The following is a 21,564-nucleotide window of genomic DNA, read 5'->3' as shown; positions in this document are numbered from 1 at the left end:
ATGATTTTTAATATTTTGGTTCTCTCCTTGTTCCTTTTTAAATAATTTATTCCTTCTATGAATTTTGAGTAATACTAAGAAGTTGAAAATAACGTAAATATTTAATGATAAAATAACGTGGGATAATTTACATATCTAGCAATAGGAGATTGGCTGATTAAATTATGGTTAGTTGTAAAACAACATCTAGAGTGTAATGTTATTTTAAAAAGTAATAACAGTAACATGTCTGAAAGAGAGACAGAGTTGTGTTTAATAGCAAGAACTTCGTAGGCATTATGCCCACCTTTAAACACTGGTCTTTTTCTCACTAACTTCAAGTTCTTAAACCTTGTGTTCCACAGTTTCCATTTATAAAATGGGTGGAATGATTGGTACTAATATATACATAAACCCCTTAGCACCTATCCTAAGAACTTAACACTAAGAGTTTGCTGTTTCATATAGCAGTACACACATGTATGGATAAGACATTGCAGCATATTTTTTAAAAGGATTAATGGTGGACTTCTAATGCCATTTGTTCTAAAAGAGAATTTATTTTTATACATAAAATTAATTTCAAATGGGTTGTATAATTTCATGTTTTGATTTTATTTATTAATATTTTAGAAATTTTCTTAAAACAATTTTTTATCCTTCTATCATGTAAGAGCCATACTAACATCAATGAGAGAAGCAAGAAAAAACTATTAAAAGGCATCTTTATGTCAAGAAACTACAATTTAGCTGTAGTATAGTAAGAGATAAAACGATATTAGTCACAACAAAGAAAAGAAAAAGGATGATATATCCATAGTAAATTAATTAACATTTATTGAATTCATAATTGATGATTACTGTTTTATTTGTGGTTAAATTGGTAGAATTGTACTGACAAAGAGATTGGAGTTACGTGAGATATAAAAGGAATTTATTTAACTGTCTTATAGCTACAAGTTCATAGAAAGCAATCAAACTTTTCCTACTTCATCATTTTCTTTTTATATTCCTGGCTTTTGAAGTTTGTAGGATTGTAAAAACTAATTTGCACTCAATTACATACAATTAACATACTCCAAAGGAGTTGTCTATAAATTTTATGCCTTCTCCCTTAAAAGAAAGTAACAAATAGAATTTTTATACTTTGGATCACATCACCACATCTCTGTTTCAAGGAGAATGCTTTAGTCTGCCATTAATGTATTCATTTCTTCATAAAACATTTAGTGCCTGATTACTCACTTTATTTGCAGACCCAGTATTTTTCTTGAAAATCACAAAAGAATACGACAATATCCATATTCCAGATAGCTCAGCGATAGCTACCTAATTACAGTAATATTAGCAGGAGGAGGACAGGGAGAGAGAATTCATACTTTTTCAGCACCTACAATATGACAGGCATTCTGTTCAGAGATTTACAGACATTCTTTTACGTACTCTTCATAAGTAAGTGTTGCATTACTGTTGTAAATGTATAGATGAGGTAACCAAAAGAATAAAGGGTAAGAACCTTCCTCAAATCACAGAACTAGTAAGTTGTGACCCTGAATTTGATAGCACATCCACTTAATGGCAGAATGAGCAACTGAGAAAGAAAGAGGCCATGCTCACAGTACTTCATATACTCTATTTTCTTTCTCTTTTTGTTTGAGTTTATGTTAAATAATCCATGAACACTCTTTTAATCCATACATGATCTCTAACAGCCTTTTTAAGGAGCTCTGTAAATATTAGTTATAGCTTTTAATCTTGATAACTCTGATTAATATATTATTTTTATATTTTAATCTGCATATTACAAATTGTATATATTCTGACTCAGTATATTATGTCTGTTTCAGTTTCCTTGTGCCTAATTATATTAACTAGAATAGAGGAATAGTTTCTCAAAAATAAAATCACAAAAAGTACAAGTGGTTTTAAAAGAATTACTACAAAAAGAACTACACGTTGAAAGTAATCCTCATAATGTAATGGAAGACTTAAAATGAGAAAACGGCGGCTTTTAAGCTTCTCCTCTACCTAATTATATTTATTATAAGCTATCATGTAGCTTAATTAATGATGATATAATAAACTCAGATGAGAAATGGACATCAATTTTATATTTATGAATAAGGGTATTTAATTCTGGATTTATTGATATATCCAATATCTTTAACAATGAAAGTCTTCTGTAAGGTGCGTTTCTTGGAAAAGAACTAGGATTACAAGGCATTCTTTGTTGGTACCAATTATGGGATGAAGGGTGGAAGAAGCCAAAGACTTCTTTCAAGTATCTATTATCAACTGTATTCGGTAGGTAAAAATTGAACTCCTTGCTAGAGAGGATAATACAGATGCTGGCATCTTTTATATGCTAGTCTTGTTGGTACGTTATATTTAGGGTCTTTTAAAAGCAGCATAATATTTTGTTTTTATTTGTTCTATTTCCTCCTTTATAAAACTTTTCTCTTTCAGTTGGAGGGTTTAGTCTATTCATATTTACTGAAATTGCTGCTATATTTAGGTTTAAGTCTATCATCTTATTATTTGTTTGCCCAACCTCTTCTGTTTTCTGTTTATTTTTCTTCTTCTTGTCTTCTTATAGATTAGTCTAGCATTTTTTATTCACTAATTTTTTTACATTAACCTTTCCCTTTATTTGCTTGTTAGTTACATATTAATTTTATTATTTTTATTTTTTTCTAGAATCACAATGCTCATATAGGACTTATGAAAATCTTCCTTAGAACTATAAGTATATACATATATACACACATATATACATATATACATATGTACATATATACACATATATGTATATACATATATACATGTATACATATATATATAATCTCAAAAAAATGGACCCTGCTGCTTACATAATTGTCAAGCTCTTCCTAAAGTAGTCTATGAGGAAATCATGATTCTTATTCATATTGTCTAGATTTTATCCCAATTTTTATTTACATTTAATAATGTGTAACTGTTGGTATGGAGCATTAATACTTCAGGTTAGGAATGAAGAATTCCAGAGCTGGATCATTGCCTTTGCTTCTTAGAAGGCTTAAGATTTACTTTATACGGGTAAATTGGTCCGACCTTATTAAAATAGGTCACAGAAACACCTTCAACAATAGATTATATGCTTCCATCCTGTACAGTGATTAAAAAAAAAAAGAAAAACAGTTATTGGCTTCAAACAATTGTTCAGGCCTTCTTTAAAGACATCAAATCAATTAGCACACCTACTTCTCACAACAGAGAGTAATATCCTCCTTAGAAATTTGAGGAAACTTAGTCACTGAGAGTGAGGTTCAGGCCACACAGCTGGTAAGTACTTAATCCATGATTCAAAATCATACTGTCTGGCTTGAACTCATGCTCTTAACTATCAGATTGAACAAACTGCCTGGATTGCCTCCTAAATTGTCTAATTAACCGTTTAGAATATAAAGGCAATGTGTGAAATCACCTATCAGTGTGTTTGTCCTGTGATAAACATCTGTCTTATGGTGTATTCGTTTGGATCCTTCATGACAAGCAACAGAAATGCACTCTATTAACATAAGAAAGTGATAATTTATTGAAAAGATATATAATATCTCAAGAATTTAAGTATAATTTGAAGAACATTATATCAGAAATGGCACGAACCAGGGCATCAGTAGGATCTAATTAATACATGTAATGAAGAATTTCTTTAGAGTATGCACAGCCATCTACTTCCTATCTTTGTGTCATTACTCAAGATTCAAATTTCAGTGAGAAATCATATGAACCATCTATCTTGGGCCAAATGTAAGTAGGAAAGCAGTTAATTGTTGTACTAGTAAGATTAGGTCCATGAGAGAAGTATTATTTTCCAAAGCAATTTTATTGATGCTATCTCTAGAAAGGCAAAAAATGGATGTTGGGAAGACAGATGTACATAGGATTCATTTCTTAAAGCAAATGTTTCAGCACAGAGTTTGAAGAGCTCTTTGGCTTTAGCTGTATGCCTTATGTAATGATTATCACCCAAAGTTCTTGACTTGTTGGGTTAACCAGAGTGTGTTTTCCTTATTAGATAATTTTTAAAAATATAACAACACAATTGGTGTTGGCTTTCTAATATTTTTGTATCCCTTACAATCTCCATTTTATTATTGGTTAGTAATTATACATATTAAAAATAAAAACATTTATTAAATATGTTTCATTTATTAGTTTACTTAACAATATTTTCTATTAGTCATATACCTCATATTAGACTCTGTAGTGAAATAAATTCTAAAAAGGCAGAGAAGAGATTTTGTTCTATAAGTTAGTTAAGAGCTTTTAAAATGCTTTTAATAATTTATAATTATATGCAGTGTGAGGTTCATGACCTGACATTATAAAACAAAAACAGTTGATAGTTTGAGACACATTCATTTCTATGCAAGTAAAAAGTTAATTGTTTACTAATAATTTAAAAATCACATCATTTCACTGTACTCAAGAATAATGAAATTATAAGAATTTTAAATGTATACAAACTCCCACAAAGCAAATTTTACGTCAACTTCAATATTATTTTATTAATTGTCATTATATATTTTATCTTTCCAAGCAGGAAATTTTTGAGTGTGAAAAGGAGTACAATCAATAATTACTCTTGGGTCACAGGTGGAAACCAGTGCTAATGCAAGAAAATAGGAAAAAAAAATCTTGCTAGTCATCTTACCCTGTTTCTTTGCTCAGCAAAGATTTCAAAGGAAATTATTCTTTATTGGCCTTAAAAGAGAGTAAGATTTTTATAAGTCATAGGAAGATATTTGAAATAAAGGACTTTGAAAATCAAAATATCTGAAATTAAAAAGAACACTGGAATATTCAGAGAGTAGAGAGCATTAGCAAGGCTAAAAATAGTGATAGTAATAGAATTAGTGTTAGAGAAGAGAAGAAACCTAATATAAGAAACTGGTATCTGAATCTGGGTGCCTTAAACGGTTCTTCTATTTTCTTATTATCTATTTAGGAACTGTCATGGTTGATAATATTCTTCATTTTCTTTTGTATGTATCAGTCCACCAAGCAAAATTTTAGAACCATTTTGTCATAAGACAAATATATGTTCTATTTAAACATTTGATGTTTATGGTTTACATCAATTTAGTATCTGTGTTATTTATTAATGTTATACAATGGTCAGGAATCTATGAGAGAGTGAGTGGACTCAAGTATATTTTTGGTGACAAGATTTTGAGAAAACTTGGTGAAAAAGTTTGGAGAGTACCCATCCCTAAATGTTAAACAAAGATACTTCCCCAATATCTCTTCTCACAGCTTGCAGTGGCAAATTAGTTAAGTCAGTGGGAAGAATGAAAACACAGAAGTGATTGAAAGGTGTTTCATGGAAGGAGATAGTGTCAACCCAAATTCACTTTTTAAAAATTGTTCTCCTCTGAATTGGTCCCTGAGATCAGTAAAATCTCCTAAGAATCTAGCAGTCAAAGGACAAAGTGAAGGGACATCTGGGTATCAGTAACAGTGTGCTGCCCAGAGCAAAAGGAACACAAATTATAGTAACAATAGTTTGGGATACATTTGAATATTTAAATTTAGAATAAATTATAGGGAATCTTATTCCACATTTGAAGAATTTTAAAAATATCAGTGGATACCTGGACATCCCTGGGAGCCCTCCAATAGAATAATGACAGGATGAAAATTATACTTAAAGGATATAAATTTGACAGCAGTGCAACAGGCAGATTGAACAGAGAAGCAGGGGGTAGACGGCTGAGTGAAGTATTAGAGGATCATTCATAGATTGAATCATTTTAAACTGTTGTTTCAGAGGATGAAAAATGTTCAAATATTGGCACTTTCATAAGGTTAGACCTAATGGTATTCCAGACGTGATGTAATAAGGTACTAAAGTGATGTTAATGAGAGAGAATAAAATAAGAGAGACAGATGTAAAAATATTGCCAATTTCAAGAATGTAATTTCAGCAAAGTAACAAAACATAACTCAAACTGCTTTTTGGAGCTTCCTAGGTATGAATAGAACATCTACGCAAATAGTTAATATTTAAGTGTTCAAAATAAGCCCCACACTACTTTGTGTATTACGTGGATGAGCTCCTGGAATTATCATAACAACCATAAGAGGTAGGTATTATTATCTTGCTCATTCAGTAAATTAGGAAACAGAGGGAAAGAAAGTATTTCCAACTTGCCCAAGGTAACACAGCTAGTAAGACATGGGACAAGGATTTAAATTCCAGGTGAATCTATAGCTTGTACTTTGAATTGCTAAACTACACTATTTGGAATAATAAGTTAGTCTCCAAATCATCTACTCCACATACAGTACTAATTGCATGCTTTTTGCAATTAAAGGAAAAATTTAGGACCTAGATTATATAAAATTGGAAAGTGCATGAAATTTATTTTTGTACCTAGAAACCCTCAAATTTGACCTACAATCTCAGGATCCTAATGCCCTTAATAGATCTTTGGTTCTTCCATTGATTTATTAGTAATTATTCTTCAAAATCACTACATTTTATTAAAGTTTTGCTGTTCTATAGTCTCTCTCATTTCTAGCTCTCTCTACCAAATATGTAAATTAATTAAAGTTATATTTTAATGTTTATAATGGTTTCTTTGTTTCCTTATGGAGAATATTTACTTTGTAACTTGGCTTTGTTGGCCTTAACCTAAAGAAGTAACTAATTTATAAACTTTAGAAAACATATCAGGAAGTCATTCTAGGATAATATTCTGTAATCTTACGGTAAAGATGACTGACATCTTGTAAATTCTTTCTCTTAATACTGGAATTCCCAATTGTAAAATGAATCTTTGTAAAGTATGTTCATCTTAGCATGATTACATCTCTTCAAATGGACATTCTACTAATGCTCATGTCCCTTTTATATGCTGAATTAATAATTATTTGAGAAGCATTGACCACGTAGATGAGGTTAGCTCTATCACGTACCTGAGGAATCTTTGCCTATCTTCACAATAAGCATCTTATCTATTAACCAGGGGAAAAAGGAAACCTAACATATGTGAATGGGTACATCTCAATAAATTATTTCTTAATTATTTTGTGACAGTAAATTTTCCTTTAAAATCTAGGGTTTAACTTTAATTACTAATGAAAATGGCACCGTATATGATAATTCACAGACTTTAACTCCTAAATATGAGATCTTAATAGTACATTAATATTTATTGTTCTTGCAATTCCAAAGGTGGTTATCTCTTGTATTTTTCTTCCAATTTTATATTTTATTGAAAATTAATATTGTCATTTGCCTAAACACTAGTAATGGTATCAGATCATATATATTCCCATTTGAGTTATACAGAACTTGATCGCACAAGGATCTTTAAAATTAATTTTGATAATAGCTAACTGAAGGTTTCAATAATTTAACCCAAGTAAGGTTATCATTGAATTGTTGGTAATAAACAGAATGATTTTGTGTATAAATATCATGATATGCATAAGAACAATCCAGTTATACATTTGAATGAGATTGGAGAAAATAAAGTGATTTCTTTTTGAATCTCCTTGCTAAAAGACTTAGATATATCAAGCAAAATAAAGGGTTATGTTACTAAAAAGGAAGGAGGGAAACAGGTAATGGAGAAAACTATTAGTCCCAACCACAATTGTAGTACAATATAGGAAAAATTAGTAGAGTCATAAACATAAACATTTAACACCTCACTGACTCTCACCTCTCATTCTCTGCCTGTCTCTGTCACTGTCTTTCTCTTTCTCTCTCTGACTGTCTTCTCTCTCTCTCTCTCTCTCTCTCTCTATATATATATATATACATACTATATGCACATATATATACTATATATACAATGTAACTGAACATATTAAAAATGCAAGGAGAATTTGATAAAAATATATTTTGGTTTTACTGATGACTTCAATACATCTGTTATTTGTTTTTTAGTTAGAAACTATTCTATTTATTTCTTTCTGCTAAAAAAGAAAGAAAAAAGAGTGGCATGAATGTTCAGCCTGAAGGGATAAATCACAGCTTATCTGAGCTTGTCATGGCAAATGGTGTACATTTTGCCAGACACTCAATTTCTTTATTTCTCTTCCAGTTAGAAGTGATCAAATAAGCTTATTCTCATGTTGAAAACAAAACAGGAAGTGTGTCATAAGTTTCTATTGAAAATTTTCTTGGCTTAACACAAAGAAGTCAATTTCTCTTCGCCTTTGGAGCATGGGATTAGATATTTTAGTGATTTGACATAACATTTTGAAATAAAAATTAAGCTTACACTTTTTTTTTACTTTCTAAATGCATTTATAAGCTCTAGACTCTTTAAAGCATAGATCTATGCTCTGTAAGTTAGATGCAAAAAAATATACAGTGCTGGATTATTGCAAATGATTTAAGAGCTAAGAAGACAAAGCATATAGTAGAAGCATTTGGGGGATAAGAGAAAGGATACAAATAAAAATAGGAAAATATGTAAATTGAAATGTTTTAATGTAGAATTTAATTATTAATTAATTATGAAACAAATTTATGTATATCAGGTATAATTTATATGTAAAGCAAAATTTCTAGCTCTGGAAATTCACAAATATTTCACAACTTGAAAACAATTTTCCAAAATTAATTGAACTTTTATCAGTTATGGAAACATTAGCGTCCATTAGAATATCAAGAAATAATGAAAAAAGAAACCATCCTCCCAGTAAGGAAAATACTATTGAATACTTCTTCTTTTCTGGTAATAAAATTTATGGCTGAACAGCTCTGTTTTACATAAACAATGTAAACGTTAGATGCATATTTACACACACACCATATGACCTGCTAAGCCTTCCAACGCCATTTTACTCTGTCCTTTTTCTCTGTGTAACAGGTGTTCATCTGCCTCTTAGTTCTCCTTAGTAATGGTCCATTCTCCTCTTCACTTATTCATGCATCTATATACAACTTCTTATGAGTTTCATCATTTTCTTAACTGAGCACATTGATCTCTATAATTTACTTCAAATTCTAAAAATTTGCCTAAAATTGGTTATATGGTTATGTCCTTAGCTGAAGAAATAATATTTTGCAAGTCTGAACGTTAAGGAAAAAAAAGAAAATGAGCTGCTTTTTATTCATTCAGCTCCGAGCTGCAATTAAACTAGACAAGCTGGGGGAAAAGTCCCTATACATTTATTAATTAATATCTTTCTTTAAAGTATGGAATATATAATGTAATTATGTATCTATAATATACAAGTCAATATTTCTTTACTGCTTTAGAATTTGTAAGAAGATTTTCACATATAATTTTTCTTATATTTATCTTAACAAACAGAAAAAATGTGGGCCAAACCCTTCCTCTTAGTGCTCCCTATATAATTTTATCTGTTTTATTCTCAAAGTAAGTATCATTATCTAATGAATAGATTCTAATCTATTAATTTACTCTTTAATTTTCTTTGTTAAGTCTCTCTCTATCCCTACTTCACCAAATTATTTAAGATTTTGAAAACAAGTGTTTGGTTGTGTTCAATGCTGTGTCTCCAGCGCCCAGAATACTTAATGGCACATAGCTGGAGATCAATAAGTAATGGCTGGATAAATATAAAATGAATTATCCTAAACTTGATTTTACAAATGAAGAAAAAAAGTAAGGATGTAGATATTCCCCAAAGATATAGAGCTTTTTAAACAGAATCAGTACTTGAACTTGTAAAATAATGTTGCCCACCATCTTGTTCTACAAGAATCAAGTCATTAGCCAATGCAGTCGCTAACCTACAAAACATCCTAAGAGGAATTCAGGGCAAAGATCAGGATGAGGCACTCTGTGCTCTAGGAAAACAGGCAAAACAGGTGCTTAGATATTTAGATATTTCAGAAGAAATTTTTTATGAACCTGGATTCTTGCATCTTCCCATACTTAGAAAAGCACTAAAACCATTAACTAAGTGACTGGCAGCAACCTTCTACTGATAAGTGTGCTTGGGTGCATTTACCCCTTTGCCAAAATCACGTCTATATGGACCCCCCTCTACCTCTTCAGAACAGTTCCTCAGAGCTGAGAGGCTGTATTCTGGGCTATAGTCCTCAGTAACTCCCCAGATAAAGCAAACTCACAACTCTCATGCTCTGCGTTTTTATTTCAGTAGACAAAATTACATCTCCTGCTTCTAAATCAAAGTCCTTTCAATAAATTTAATTGCCCATCTGTTGATTTTTTCCACTTAAGTGACTAAAAATGTATTTTTCAAAAAAGGTGAAAGGAATCTGTAGTTAATGAAAGCATTTGCAAGAAAAAGGAAAATGATCCTAAGTTGTTTTACTTCTACAGCAGCTTCCATAGTTACTGAGAACTCAAGAATCATCTAAAGAAATCATCCTAAATTAAATTATATAGCACCAAAATATTGAAAAAGAGAAACACTTGAAATTTGTTGAAGTGACAGATGGAACATAATTTCCAGCAATGGGCTGTCAGTTCCCTATAAGTGCAAAGTCTTTCTGTTTTATAAGTGCTAAATTGCTACAGAGGCTCTTGTAATATGAAAATCAATTAAAGAAAGAATTTGAGACAATGAGATGTAATTTTAGTAGTGAACTTAAAGTGAATTGGTTGTATTTTAAACATTTTATAAACAATGAAAAGGGAGACTTATGTACATAGTGCAATTTGCTATGCAAACTTTAAACAATGTGACTAAATTATATGTAAAATGAGTATATTTTGAAAGAAAATAATTCCATTCAAACACTTTTCAGCACATAACTGCAAAGGGAGTACCGAACTCATATTTTGGGGAAAATATCTCTCTGCTTTTTAAAAAAGTAGATCCTTTACAACCTGCTGTGTTAAACATTGTGGTCTTATTTTACTATTTTGGGCAGTGAGGGGAAGATTTTTAAAATGCAAAACTAATATTCAGCATTTTTTCTTTATTGAATTTTCTACATACTAATTTTAATTAAAATATGTTTGTAATTATAATCATTTTGAGGAATAGTTTAGAAATTACCTCTAAGTTTAGGTCATATATTTCCTATAAGAATATTTGTTTTATATTATTCTCAGTCTTATGGATGAATAGAAATTTATTTAAGTCAGAATTCCAAATCTTGGATAATGGAGAATATCAAAATATCATGATCAAATTTACTTTTTTAAAGTCAAGTTTTCATGATTCTTTGAAACAATATTATGACATTTTCTAGTGAATTAATTATGGCTGCATTAAAATGACAATGTTTTGTTTTGTTTTTTAATTGCCATAAGAAAGAGTTTTACTATTCTCAAGTTTAGCTAGTTTTCTTTCAGGTAAAACTTTAAAATAATAACCATTATTATATTCAGATGAATTTGCTTTTGTGTGTACCTTCAGGGCATAACTACTTTGTTCTTCTATGTAACTTTTTCTTTTTTTTTTAGGGAATAATAATAATAGCTAACCTGTATCGAATTTCTACTGTGTCTCAGGCATTTTACTAAGCTTTTCACATAGTTGAAAGCATTTAAACAGCATGACAACCATACTAAGTGGAAGTGATTTATTTCCCTGGTTTTCTCATGGAGATAGTTAATACCTTTCTCTAGATCACACTGATAGCATGGCAGAGTGAAGTCAGGAATTAATATCAGAAATTTCAAAGCCAAACTGTTAAACAGCCATACACCAAAATAACCTCAAAAGCATGAAGGTAAATGTTCCTATACTCAGTACCTTTTAGATTAGTTCTTTAATCAATATTTTATATGAATATGAATTTTTAAAACATATTTTTCTGAGAACGTTCAAACATGTTCTAGTACTCTACTTTGAAATCAGCAATTTTACCATGATATCATGTTTTGAAACATTATTATTATTCCTGGCACATTTTAAATTTTATTTTATTTTATTCAGTTATCTTACTTCCCAAACAATGCCAGACTATATTCTCCTTGTACAAATTTAAACACTGAAAATAAGACTAAAGTCCTCCTTAAACAGGTTCCCAAGCTCAAATTATCAGTTTTATGCATTGATTTCAACCTGTTTCTCTCTACCTATTTCTCAACTTTCATAGGCTCCATAAAAATATATATTGGTGTTTTGTACACTGTACTCTAAATATGTGTCTGGAATTTAATTTGTCCTATTTGATGTCTTGCAACACTGTTCTGAATCTCTTCTTTCTAACCCATATATTCTGGTATATCTTTTCATTGCTATGTTGTATTCCATTATGCAGTTTAGTTTTTCAGTCCACCAATTTTTTTTTTTTTTCCTGATCACAAACAGTGCTGCAATGTTTTCTTGCAGCATGAATGCTTAGCTTGCTTCACTCATTTGAGTTATATACTAAGAAGTATCATTGCTGTATCATGGTGTTTTTACCTCTGAGGCTAAATTGTACTCATAATGTTGCTGTGATAATTTTTGTTCACATTAGATATTATAGTCATTGAAAAATGTTTTTAAACTTTTCAATGTAATGCTAATTGTGATTGTTTGAAGGATATAATTTTTTTTTGACTTTTTTTTTTTTGATGTTTTTGTTTTTTCTATTAAAAGGCATGGGCTTTTAAAAAATATATTTTGGAACTGCCAGCTAAAAATTGGCACTTGCCATCTGCCTCTATAAGGTTTAAAATCACAATCTGCTGCAATGACTGACCTTCAACACACCCTGAATGGAGGTTAGGGTGGAGATCAGGAATGAGACACTCTGTGCTCTGGGAAAAATTGTCAGAACAGGCCTTCAGGTAGTTACATATGTTCAGGAGAAGATTTTATGAGCCCAATTCTTACGTCTCCTCATATCTAGAAAAGCACTAAAATCATTCATGGTGACGTCTGCTCCTCGTGACTAGCAGAAACCTTCACGAGACTAGCAGCAACCTTCTGCAAAAAATGTGTGCTTGATTGCATGTACCCTGCCCCCTTGACCAAAATCTCGTATATACTGACCTTCCCCCTTACCTCTTTGGAGCATTTTCTCAGAGCTATCTGAAATGCTGCCTCCTGGGCTATAGTCCTCATTTTGCCCCAAACTAAACTTGCTAGCTCACAACTCTCACGTTGTGCATTTTTTTCAGTCAACAGAACTAAGATGCATTTCCACAAACCATTCGTTCATATGTTTTGCCCAACTTCCTTTGGGAATGTTTTTCTTTCACTTTTTGTTTTGTAAAAATATTTGATGTGTTCTGTATATAATTTTTATACATTTGTTGGACATATTTTCTTCTAGGTTTTTAGTTATATTTATTATCTTTGTATAATATCTTTTGAAGTATAGAAGTATTGATTATTTGATTTGTTAGTTTCCTTTGGTCAGATTGATCAATACCTTTTTTATGTTTTGATAAGATCAGGTTCAATGTTTGTATCTTTTATCAGTGCCTAGTACTTCTACTAGGCCCCAGAATAAATTAATCATGAAAAAAGTATTTTCATGAATAAAATATTGCATTATCCTATATTTTTTATAATAACCTTATTTATATTCTTTAAACTTTTATGCTTTTAACTTACTTTGATTTTATTTTGCAAAAAGTGTGAAATAAAATCATTTTCCCCAATTGGATAGCCAATCTTCTCATACAATTTTATGAATAAAGATCATTTCCTTGTAGCTTGGTAATACCACTTACATCACATACAACTTCATTTGTCAAAGAAGAATTGTACTGTACAAGTTTAACAGGCAAGGGAGACGTCATCAAGTCAACTAGGATAGGAATCAAGGCCATTGCAATAGAGAAAGAAACTGAACCCAACTCTACTGAAATGAAAGAGATTTAAGCACTTCAGTAAGCTAGTGGAAAAGAACTGGAGGACATTAGGAGGACATTGGTCAGTGTAATTAGGCCAAAGTTTTGCTAATTGCTGCTAACTGAAGTTAGGCTCCTATCCTCCCTCAGAAATTGGGAGATATGGCTCTTTCTTGATGACTACCTTTCAAAGGGAAAGCTCCCAGTTCCTTGAGAAAAGCATTCCTGGGTTATAAAATTTTCAAAAGGCTGGGAGAAGATTTACGCCTTAAAGAAGCAGAGAAAGGATTTACAATTGTAAGTTTTCTAATGTAAATGCTCTGAGAAAAGGGAGGTCAAGCACTTAGAGTCAAGAAGAAACCTGTCTTAAGTTTAGTCAAGTTGAGGAGAATGTTACAGCTGTCGTGATCACATCATAAGTTTAACTTCTTCCTGTACTCTATTCTGTCACATTAATGAAAGTGTCTATTTCTGAACCATTTCTCATTTAATTGCTTGATAGTGCATTACTATCCAGACATTAAAAACTCCTTTCTGTTGTCTTCTTTTTATCAAACTTTTCTCAGTTTTGTTTTGTGTTTGTTTTGTTATGCTTTGTTTTGTTCTGGGACAATTTTCTTGTCAATATGAGTTTAATTTCAGTTTGTCAAGTTCTATGAAAGATTATGTTGAAATACACATTGAGTATAAAAGACACTGATACTTACCTTTACAAATTCCATTCTTCTCTTATTCCTGACCAAAAACCCCATAATTTTGTTCAGTGCAATAATATATTCAGCTTAAAGGAAAAAGCAAAACATTTGTCACTGTCAGATAAATTATGACCAGCGATTATTAGTAAATGAACTTCCACTGAAAATATCTGGAATTATTTCACTCTCCTGATACAGGTGCTACTACTTCCTCATCATTACTTCATTTTTATTTTTTCCTTTTTGGGAAGGCAGGAGGGAAGTTGAAGTTGGAATAAACATCAGCAACCAGAGTGGAACTATCCAAAGATTCACACCACTACATCTATTCACATGTTGTTCCCAGCTGTTAACCTTCAAATTATTTATGATCCTATCAAAATTAAATCTCTCCATAGGTACCCTAACCCTTTTCATCTACATAAGGACATCAATCAAACAACATTCTTTTCCTCTGCAACATCATGAGTTTAGTTTTTACTGAAGACTGTATTTATATACAGCCATATATATATATATACACACACATTTCAAAACATAAAATACATTTCAAAACATAAAATAATTATGTAATCTCACTAGTACAAATTCTTTCCCGATTTCTGCCTAACTCAACATCAGTCTACTTCATTACCACATTACAAAAACTGTACAACTTATCAAAATACCAATGAATCAATGTTACTAAAACCAATGGTCAATTCTCAATCTTCACTTTTTCTTCATCTCTCATGAACATTAGACACAGGCCCTCAATTCATTCTTTTCATTTATTTTCCATGTCACTTTATTCTCTTAGCTTTCCTCCTATTTAGTGGGTACTCCTTTTAAAACACTTGTATTGTTTTCTCCTCTTCTGCGTAAACTTATGTTGTTAGATGTTCTCAGGACTCAGTCCTTGATCCTCCCTTCTGTCTGCATTTATTCTCTTGGAGACGAGTTTCTGTACCATGGCTTTAAATGATGTCTATATAATCATGACCTCTAAATTTCACCTCTAGTATAGACATTTCGAGACTTGTACCCTTACTTGAGTTTTTCCTAAGGGATGTGCCAAAATGAACTCCTGACCTGCCCTACCACTATCCGGCATCCTGTCCATCTCAGTTGATGGCAAAACTGTTCTTAAAGTTGTTTACGGAAAAATTTGGAGTTATTGAGATTTCTAGCTTACATTTACAGCCTAACAACCTGTTTTTAACTGGATTCCGTTTATCATCAAAATATGCTTATGCTAAGATTAAGGTAAAAGAAGGACAGAAGGAACCTGGGAATTGATATCTTCATGGAGCAGCTTCACCAGTCTATACAGGCTCTGTCCAAAAAGTTGAATGAGTAAAATAAACCTTGATTTTGCTATGTTACTGTGAATATATGTATATATTTTCAAGATATATATATATATATATATCTTATGCCATCAAATCCAGTCTTAACTGAAACAGAGAATTGTCTTCTGTACAATATTCAGTGCATCATTCCATGAACTTCTTATATGTCTCATTGTGTCCTTCAGTAATATATTCTTGCTTTTCTCTGTTATGTTCTACTACAAGTCTTGTAAAACTATCCCTGGAAACTTTATAGCTGTTGTTATGATTATGATTACATATGTTTTTTTCTTCTATAATGTATTTGCTGTTTATACTTTTAAAGTAACTAACAGTATAATAGTAGTGTACTTGTGGTTGTTTTGCTTTGGCTTAACCCTTCTGCCAAATATTCAATATTAAATAGAACTCATGATAGCAGTATTTATATCACTTGACTTTAAAGATATTAAGTCTGTTATAATACTTTCCATATTAAGACTTTATCAAATGAAAGTCTCTTGTTAGTTTTACAGTGTTTTATTTTCTTTAATTAATCTGGAATATTTTAAATTAAATATTTTTCTCTATTTTAAGAGAATTATAATGTATCTTCTTTAATCTGTTGGTATGATAAATACACATTCATTGCATTCTTTCTGAGAATCTTTTGCTCCCAATTAAACCTTGAACATAACAAACTCAGAGAGAATCTGTGTATGCTCATGTGATCTAGGGTTGAAGTTCTTCTTTACCCAGCCATATTGTCATATAAGCCTAGTATATAAACATCCTTCTCTGTTCTTACTCATGTAAATTCTTCCCTTGCCTTAAGAGTGGAACCGTGTAAGGGAACTTAAAAAAATATGGTGGAGGGTGGCTTGGAGCCAGAACTTTATTTTATCCCAGTTCACTAACCGGAAATACTATTATCCATGAAGAGATCTCCTAATTGAAAGCTGCTTAAAATTTAGAAAATTAACAACAGATTAGGAATCTGTCTGAATTCCTTCTTCTTATAAAATAGTCATACGATTATAACCACATTTGGGGGGTTGCTGATTCTAGACTAGTGCTAATGATGGACTAAATTGCAACTTTATAGACTGTTCTTATTTTCTAGACCACATTTATGGAGTTAGCCTGAACAATTTTCCATTATATGCCTCATCCTTGCTACGTCATACTGGATCCATTCTCCCAACGTTTTTCATGCCAGTTCCCAAACATATCAGTCCATCTTGTCTTATATAATTCTGAATATAGAAGTAATTCTGTGTTTGTGTGTGTGTCACATGACTAAAAGAAGCATGCTTCTGTTTTCACTACAAGATCCTAGTAGAATTTTAATGATTTACTTTACTTTTATTTTATTTTATTTTTTATTTTTTTCTGCCGCACCACGTGGCATGCGGGATCTTAGTTCTCCGACCAGGGATAGAACCCATGCCCCCTGCGGTGGAAGCATGGAGTCTTAACCACTGGACCACCAGGGAAGTACCATGATTTACTTTTAATAAATTGAAAAAATTAAGATTCTGCTCTCAAGCAGTTTAATAAATTAGTCTCTAACATTTATATTGGACATTATTTTAAAAGCTTTGCACTTTTCTCCTCTTTGGCTATAATGAACATAAGTATTTGACTTTCACTTTAATGAGAAATTCAAGCAATTCCTACCATAACCTTGCTTAACTGGTCTCTCATTGGTGCATAATACCTTTTTAAAAAATTTTATTGGAGTATAGTTGATTTCTAATGTGTTAGTTTCAGGTGTACAGTAAAATGAATCATGTATATACATAATGCCTTTTATAAGGCTAGTGGTTTTAAACATTTGAAAGGCATGGAAATCTCAAATGTGAATAGGTCACTTAGTAATTTGCAATTCTTTGTTCTCAGTCTTTTTCTTAAACTAGCGCTTCCTTTATTGATGACTACTTTAATACAACAGACCATTTGTCAGGAATTCAGACCACTCTGATGGGAAACAGATTGTTAGGATATCTAAATTCCAATTAAATGCACTGCTGCACTTTATTCCTGCATTTGAGAAACTAAGAACAAGAAGCGCAGACTGAAACAGCAACTTGGAAGATGCCTTGATTGATAATGCATGGTTCTTCGTCTAATTTTTAAACATTTAACTGGAATGAAAAGATATTGTAATAGTAATCAATTTGTGCTTAGGAAATGAAATGTACTTAGTAGTGAATGTTATTTAAATAGAATTTTTTAGGGAGGGAATTGTATATTTAGAGTTTTTTAAGTTATATGAAGACAAGGCAGGAGTCCATTTTTGCTTTAAGCCATATGGTTAAAATCTTTTATAAAAAGTTCTCTTTCCATCAATGGAAAATGAAGTAGCTGAACCCAATTTGTTCCTTCTTTCATTGCTGGAGACTTCAAGTGAATTACCTCAGGGACAGCAATGCTAGGACCATTTATACAAGGCGAGAATCATTGGATGAGACTTAATCAGTGAGTGAGCTGCCTGAGAATTGATACCAATAGAGAGAAACTTTTAGATATAGTTTATTTAATGGTACATTATTAATTTGAAACATAATCAATATTAAAATGCAATTAGTTTTACATATCAATTTCTAATATTTAAAGTAAAAAGAAAAATAAATGTAAAAAATAGAATACTTCCAACATTTTTAGGAGGTACTTTGGCAAATTCCTGTAGACTAGCTTTGGAAAATTGTTTTGGTTTATCTCCTAAAAACTTCTTCAATAAAATATTTTGGTTACCTCATTTTGAAGGACTCTAATGCGTACAAATCTTAAAATTCATTCACATGCAATTTGAGACAGTCTCCACAAAGAGTGTGTGGCTTATGTTACATGCTAAGAAATTAAAGCTGTCTCACTAAAAAGTTTCTTGACTGATAGTAGTTCAGAATTAGAGTGTGTGCTCAGCCTGACAAACCAGCCCCTACGTTCCCTTCCCATCGCTTCCTAAGCTGACCTATCTTATAGTTGTGAAAATATCCACATCCAGAAATGATAAATCTGAAAGTAGGTAGTGTTTCCAATATACATTTAGCAATGGAAGACATTTTAATGAGTTTTTCTCCAGTAATATATCCAAGTGGATGTCTGTGTGTGTGTGTGTGTGTGCATGTGTATGTGTGTTTAACTTTTTGGCCTTATTCTTTCAACAGTTTGTTGTTTGAGGGAAGAGGGGAGTAGGCTGGTGGTTTATTTACATTAGATTGTAGTAAACCCAGATTTAATATATTACCAGTTCAATGCAGTTATAACAAGTTATCCCTATTCAGCTGAATTCCACACATTTATTTACCACTAAAATTGTTCTAGACGATTGGTTTTCAAATTGTGTTTCTTGGTGACTGGCAGAATTGACAAGTTGTGGATGTTCTGGTTCCCTCATTCCTGTATCAACCACAACACTCCTACTTTTATCTATTTCATATATTGTGGGAGTTAAAAAAAAAAGTGTGACTAAGCATTTACAATAAGACATTTGAGAATTATTTTTATTTTATTCTAAAATGGCTTCTATAAAAGTAAACCATTATGGAAAGACCTTATGGGAGGAGCATTGTGGACAGCCATATAGTAGAGAATTGTTGACTACAATTGTCCAGATATTTGTTGCCAAATGTATAATTTTGGCCAAATCATTTTAATGTTCTCAAAGTTCAGTTATGTTTTATGGACTGTGATTTTAGAGTTTTCATATTTATAATGCATAAGTTTCAAGGTTTATGAATGTTCTCCCATTTTGAATATACATTCAGATACTGTGATGGCTGAGTATATGCACATCTTAATTTCTCTGTGTAAAGAAAGAGAGTGTACCAGCAAATGTTTCAACTGAAAAGTAATAAGCTAAATTATTTTCAAAGATGGTCACACTATAAATTAATGAAATAATGTAGGAATGGGAAAAACAATTTGCATTTTCCAAAACAGAATTCCCAAGTGTTTTTTTCAGAAATATTGTCAATTAAAGACAAGAATTTGACTAACCAAATGTGATTAAAATGTAGATGTTTCCAAAATTTTCAGCAGTCACTTTCACTGGAACTATAAGTCATAAAAATAAACTATGTCAACTAAGTAGCTCTTTATTTTAGCCACTGATTTTTCAGAGAATTTTTTTTAGTTTTACGTTTCTTAATTCATAAAAATTTATCATTCGTCCATAAAAGAGAGAGTATGCCTCTCTTATTTGACATTATTCTTTTAAATGTTCTATTCTATTCTATTAAATATTCTATTCTATTCTATATAAAATTAAGTGTCTCATAGCATTCTATATTGGCATAAAATGTCTTCTTGGAAGTACTAATAATTTTTTAGTGTGAAAATTTTATTGTGACAAAACCCTGGGTTTGAAATCCCAACTCTGATTGAATTAACACCCATATGTAACATCCTTAGGTCACTAAACCCAATGAGCCTGTTTTGGGGTGAGATAAAGGTGTTTTCTTGTTTTTATTTCACTTGATTTTTGTGAGGATTAAATAATGCCAATACAAATGATAATTTTTTTCCTTCCTTGAAATCCATCTTGATCAGTATAAATATTCCTAGTATGTCCTATTATTTCAACTAGGAACTCAGATACACACATACATGCATTTCTTTGAATTATGATTACTTTCAAAGGGCCATTCCAGTTATAAGTATCAAATAGAGAGATAACTGGAAACTGGCAGTTGCAGCCAAATATGATTCCCTTCGAAAAGTGATAGTAGCTCTTTTTCCCTACTTATGGTAATGGTTCTTTTGTGTCTCTTTCTGTGTTTGGGGGTAGGGGGGTGAGGGGAAAGCAGGGGAAGATTCATCTTATACTTAAATGTTCTCAGCACATATAATTTTTATTTGATCACCAAATTATTTTGCATATATATTTTTTACATATATACATATATATATATATACATATATTTTACACTCATACCCAGTCTTTAACTTCAATGAATGTTCCTAGTACTAGAGTTGCTTGCTGATTCTGGAGAGAGTTTCCATTGCATCCACGTGATATGAACACAACCCTTACACTACCATGGTAGAAACCCTGGCATTGAACCTCGTCCTCCATTTCAGAACCTCCTTCAGATATCAGAGATATTTGAGATAATCTCAAACTCTTAGAGAAGTTAGCTAAATTCTTCTCTTTTAGGAGTTTGCTTTTATAGGATGTACATCTATCAGCCCATCCCATGCAACCTAGAAATCTACCTGCCAAATGATGAAGGAAGGGATGGGGTAAAATTTACAATGCAAAAGTGTCCCTGTTACATGTGTTTTTGAAGATAAATAAATTGTCAGCTACCTAATTTTTCTCTTTGCTTTATTTAGAACTTTTAAACAACAAAATTATAGATTTTGTTCATATCCTGATTTTTTCCCAAAAGACATTAAGTTAGAAAATAATCAGTAAGATTTAAAAAATAGATTAGATAAACAGCACATGAAAGTAAAATAAGAAAAGCCAGAGGTACTGTTAATATGCAAACACAACAGTCATAAAACATTCTACATTTGCTAAAATGGACCACAAATTTGATGGTAAAATTCCTGACTGCCAAAGGCAAGATCCATGTAAAGAGTTAGACTGTCCCTATGGGCTAACAACAAACAATTCCTCAAGCGAAGCACAGATCTCCTGATACTAAGACTGAAATAAATGTCTCCTGGGCGCCCCATAGTGGAAGGATCTTAGAAGTGGTACAGGTGTTAGTGTTCAGCCAGTCCAAGAGCCTATTCAGTTCCTGTATTCATCCTAGTCTAGCTTTTCTGAAAGATCATATGTCTATTTGAGTGAGTTCATTGGCAAAAAGCTCAGCACTAATAAGGCAT

This window comes from Balaenoptera borealis, assembly GCF_965194805.1.
Source record: "Balaenoptera borealis genome assembly, chromosome: 18".
NCBI lineage: Eukaryota > Metazoa > Chordata > Mammalia > Artiodactyla > Balaenopteridae > Balaenoptera > Balaenoptera borealis.
This window is presented reverse-complemented; position numbering follows the sequence as displayed.